Source organism: Octodon degus, unplaced genomic scaffold (assembly GCF_000260255.1).
Source record: "Octodon degus isolate 3935 unplaced genomic scaffold, OctDeg1.0 scaffold00206, whole genome shotgun sequence".
In the NCBI taxonomy this organism is placed as follows: Eukaryota; Metazoa; Chordata; class Mammalia; order Rodentia; family Octodontidae; genus Octodon; species Octodon degus.
The window spans coordinates 2,974,050-2,979,743 of record NW_004524782.1 but is presented as its reverse complement, the minus strand read 5'-3'; the positions used below and the strand labels follow the sequence as shown (position 1 = coordinate 2,979,743).

The following is a 5,694-nucleotide window of genomic DNA, read 5'->3' as shown; positions in this document are numbered from 1 at the left end:
GATTAAAAATAGATTGCACATTGTAAATAAATTGTATACAAACATAAAATGAGTATAACAATAAAAATTGTCCAAAATTAAAAAAATGAAAAAGAATTTACAGATCAGTCATATAATAGCTCACTCTGTGCCAAAATTAAGAAGCTTATATTCATATACTCCGAATTCTCAAAGGAGAAAGAGGTAGGCAATAAATATTTAAATATTTAAATTTTCTGAATTTAAGTGAAATTATAACACTAAATTTCCAAGAAAAATGAACCTTTTTCACAAGAAATTTGAATAAACTCATACCAAGATGTATAAAATAAAAGTGCTCAAAATTAACTATAAAGAAAAAATCATTAAAGCACATATATAAAATATTACTTATGGAAGAACAAAATTAAATACATCTTATCCTTTTTTTATTAATTTTATTGAGAAAAAAATAGCAATGGGTAACTTTCAAAATCAATTAGTAGGACAGTTTCAATAATTAATACATTGAATATTGTTGTCTTCATAGTGGTTATTCATAGTATAAGATGTAGAAATAATATCCTGTGCAAACACTATTAGTATAAATCTTTCTTCTCATTGAATTAAGAGAAAGTAGCTGTATATCTATCTTATTTAGTATATACAGCTACAAAATAGTCCGTCATTTGTATCCCATTGTTTTTGTTTACTTTTGTCAGAAATGGGTATTCCATTGTCATTTAAATATTGTAGGTATGCTAATTTAGCAAAATAATCCAATATAATCCAGTAGTCTATAATAGTAGTAGGTTATCCTTAGGACTGGCAATGTGAAAAGTTGTTGACTGAAACCTTTTACAGCTCATCATATTAATATAGCTTTGTTTTTCATACCTCGTTTTTATACTTTTCTGCTGGATGGTTAAGACCAAGATAAAGCAAGACCTATATACCCAGAAATGTAACTTTTGTATCTGTCAAGGTCAGTCAAATCCCCTCAGGATTTACCCTGGAACCCTGTACTGAACTTTGTAGATCCTTTGTCAATGTCAGCCATGTGGATGAGTCACGGTCATTTCTTGACCAACTTGAATGTTTTCTCTCCATGTGACTGTCCTTAGGCACACTATGCATAATCAATCACTTTCCTTGTGGTCCCATAATCTCCTTGATCAGGAAATTTGGGACACACCTGAGATATAGGATGTTACAGTGAAGGTTCTCCTATGTCTTTAGTCATCCCTGACCTTGAAAGGCCAGGGCCAAAATGGTGGTTGTCCTTGCAGCCCTTCTTTTTGCCTAAGTTTTGGTCTGCAAACTTAAGTTTTTTAACCTTCCAGAACAGAAGTTTAATGATGTTATTACCCTATAAAATAGGCAGTTGAACGGAACCTCACTATCTCTCTGAATATCAAACATCTTAGACATAACATGGAACAGGTATTTTCCATCAAGAAACAGCACTTTATTCCACATTAGAAAACATGAGAGAAAATGTGTAAGAAACTAGACTAATTAATTCAAGGGACTGAAAAAGAAAAAAAAGTCTGTCTTCATTGAATTTTATGCTTAGCAGACATTCCTTTAAAAACTAAAAGTGAAATATTTTCCAGTTAATCAAACTCAAAATCTTCTAATAACTCAAAATGTAGCATATAGAAAATAATAAATGCCATAGTCCAGAAGACAAAAGAAGTTGCCACGTGGTCCTGAATGGATAAGAAAGACCTCTCAAAATTGTGATGATGCAGAACTCTGTGCAACATATTCTATGAGCCCACTGAAGACTTCTACAAAGCGGTATCAATGTTATGTTTGGTTATATACATTTTTTTCATGTATATGTGTGTGTGTGTGTGTGTGTGTGTGTGTGTGTGTAAAATCCAAGGAAGAAGTAATATAAAGTCAATGGAACATGGAAATACACTTATTTTTATTTTAAAGAAGGGTCTGCAGGATATTCAGTCTCACTGCTATATTGGACTTTTAGAGATCCACCTGTTTACACCCTCCCAAGAGCTGAGATTACAGGTGTGCACAGCCAACCCCGGTCTTAATTGCCCTCCCAGCATGCCTCAGAGGCGAGGCTGGCACGGCAGGCCCAGGGGTCGAACTCCTGGCCCGTGAGCCTGCTTGCAGTTGCTTTAATACACTGAGTTATTTGGCTGGCCCTGGAAATATACTTTTTAATGTTTCTAATACTTGCAGAAAATATCATACCATGCCTTGTAAGTAGATTTTAAGTCAAAGATACAGCATAAATCTTTAAAACAAATTAACATTAAACAATATTAAGAAAATAAATTTTATATTAATTAGTTACATATTAAATATTAATATTAAATATTTAACAGAATTCAACTAAGGTAACGTTTTCACGATAGTAAAAAATTACTAAGAATAAAACATAACATAAGTACTGAAATGGCAAGTATATGACCAGCACCTCTAACTTTTTGGGGATAGGTTATCACACAAAGTTCTAGCGTGTTGTGGACATGGCCAGTGTACATGATGCTTACTGGTGGCCTTGTGTCACTTGTGGGACTGAGCTACTGCTATTTCCTTGATATCCACCCTGTAGAATCAGATACAATCATGCCCCATAGGGTGCAGGAGAAGTCCATTTGTAGAGTATGCCGTTGGAAATATTTTGTTGCTGTATACAAAAGAATAATTGAAAGACTGCTGCTGTATACCCCTTTTTCTCCTGTGTTTAATTGTTTGTGTGATTTGTTTGGTTCTTTCCTTTCTCACTTATGGAGTTGTGGTCATTTTGATCTCTGTCTAGAGTATCTTTTAGCAGTCTGTGTATGGTTGGTTTTGTCATCATGAAATTCTTTAGTTGTTCTTTGTTATGAATAACATGCAACTTTCTTTTTAATAAGTGCTTTACTCATGCTTCTCCCACTCTCTTCAATTCTGATACCAACTGCCCACAAATTTCAAGCTTTTTTCTTCTGATTATGAAAGATGACAGCATCAAAGGCATTTACTACACTCTGAAGCAGTATGCATTGATTTCTAAATCTGCTGGTGGAATTGGTGTTGCTGTGAGTTACATTCAGGCTACTGATAGCTGCATAGCTTGGACCAATGGAATATTAATGGTCTTATACCAATGCTGAGAGTGTATAACAACACAGATAGTTATGTTCATCAAAGTGGAAATAAGTGCCTTGGGTCATTTGTTATTTCCTTGGAGGCTCAGCATTTAGAAATGCTTGAGTTTCTTGATTTAAAGAATACAGGAAAGGGAGAACAGCATGCTAGGGATCTTTTCTTTGCACCTTGGATTCTGGATCTCTTCATGAAATGATCAGAGACTATTCAGGACTGATCTTTGATGTGCAAAATGGGTGTCCTGGTCTGGACGAGGTTTGGGGAGAGGAATTTGATACCTTATATGAGAGTTATGAAAAACAAGGTCGTGTTCGTAAAGTTGTGAAAATTCAGCAGCATTGGTATGTCATCATTGAGTCTCAGACAGACGGGTACCCCATTCATGCTCTACAAGCATTCTTATAACTGGAAGAGCAACCAGAAGAACCTGGGAACAATCAAATGCAGCAACCTGCACACAGAAATGGTAGAATAGACCAGCAAAGATGAGGTTGCAGTTTGTATCTTGGCTTCCCTGGCCCTGAATATGTATGTTACATCAGAACACATATGACTATGAGAAATTGACAGAAGTCACGGAAGATATTGTCCAAAATCTGAATAAAATTATTGACATAAAATACTACCCTGTCTCAGAGGCACACTTATCAAATAAACATCATTTCCCCATTGAAGTTGGAGTACAACGGCTCACAGATGCTTTTATCCTGATGAGATAACATTTTGAGAGTCCAGAGTCCCAGTTTTGAAATAACCAAATCATTGTGACTGTTTATTATGGAGCCTTGGAAGCCAGCTGTGATCTAGCCAAGGAGCATGGCCCATATGAAACCTATGAAGGCTCTCTGGTAAGCAAAGGAATCCTTCAGTATGATATGTGGAATGTTACTCATACTTCAGGATGATATGTGGAATTCTAGGTCTGCAGTGACTGCAAGGGGTATACTTAAATACCTCTTGATCAGAAGATTGCAAAGATGAAAAAGTAGTCTACTTATTGCCCTACTTCCTAGTGCTTCAACTGCTCAGATCTTGGGGAATAATAAGTCTATTGAACTTTATACCAGCAACATCTACACTTGAAAAGTCTTGTCAGAAGAATTTAAGATTGTAAATCCTCTCTTATTGAAAGATCTTATGGAGCAGGGCTTATGGAATAAAGGAATGAAAAATCAGATTATTGCCTGCAATGGCTCTATCCAGAGCATAGAGGAAATTCCTGATGACCTGAAGCAGCTTTATAAGATCGGATGGGAAATCTCTCAGAAAACTGTCCTCAAGATGGCTTCTGATCATGGTGCTTTGGTTGATCAGATCCAGTCTTTGAACATCCACATGGCTGAGCCCAATTATAGCGAGCTCACCAGTATGCACTTCTATGGTTGGAAGGAGGATTTGAAGACGGGATGCATTATTTAAGGACAAGAACTGCAGCTCATCCTATCCAGGTCTATCTAAACAAGGAAAAGCTGAACGATAAGGAAAAGGCATTAAAGGAGGAAGAAGAGAAAGAGAGGATCACAACAGCCATGCTGTGCTCATTGGAGAAGGGCTATGAATGTCTGATATGTGAATCCTGAAAAAAAAAAAAACAGAAAACAGCACATCTTCCATAGATAAAATCCTTGACCATAGATAGACATAGTGAGTTTGCTTAACATTATATGGCTTTGCCAGGCCATATTGAAGAAAAGGAATAATTGAGTTAAAGTACTGTTTCTATAGTTTGAAAATAATATTTGTAAAAAATCAACAACAAAAATCATGTAGCATATTGGGAATCAAAGTAGAATCTTTAAATACAAAAGAAGTAGTTCTTGAAGTAAGAAGCAATTTTGTAAGGTTTATCACTTCTTTAGCAACCCTTTTCAGATTGTATCAGTTTCAGTAAGGAGATTTGAATTTTGCTGCTTTTACTGGTGAATTCCTAGAAGCAAAACTGAGTGGAATCCTATGAGAGAAGGCCCTTCATGTAGATAAAGTTCTGTAGGTCATTCTGAAATACACTTTTTGCAGTGAAAATAAAAAAGTTCCAAAGCTTCAAAGTAGACCCTGTGGGACCAATAAATCATTGTGTTCTTTTTATGAATCTTTTTTATTTCTTACTAAAGAATCTATTTTAATGATGGTCACATGCAAAATCATCCTGAGTAATTTGTACTGTCTGTTCAAATGAAACATTTCTTGCTAACAGCTTTATTAAATCTCTGGTCTTAATGATGGTGTATGGATCAAAAGCCTTCTTTGTAGGAAGAACAGTTATGTTGCTCTCAATCAGGTCCAGGGTGGCCTTAATGTGATGTTCATTCAAGGCCTTCTGTATCAAGGGCCAACACTCTTTCAAGTAGGCCTCTCTTTTTTGGGGGAAAAAAGTTGCAAAATTGAGTCATCTAAGACTCTTCTGGGATTTTTCTCTTTAGAAAAAACTGGGGGGCCAGGGAGATGGCTCAGTAGAATAAGAGCTTCCCTGGCAAATACAAGGGCCTGAGTTCAATCCCCTGTTCCACCAAAGAAAAGAGAGAGAGAGACACAGAGAAATTGTTTGCTTCCAATCATTAGGACCGCTGTGGGGTTTTGATTCATTTCAGTTCATTGGATTAGGTTTCAGTC

At 35.9% G+C, this 5,694-nt stretch overlaps 1 pseudogene; it reads left to right on the top strand.

The window, feature by feature from the left end:
* Positions 1 to 2,858: 2,858 nt before the first annotated feature.
* LOC101579917 lies at positions 2,859 to 4,664 on the top strand (annotated as a pseudogene).
* Positions 4,665 to 5,694: the final 1,030 nt, after the last annotated feature.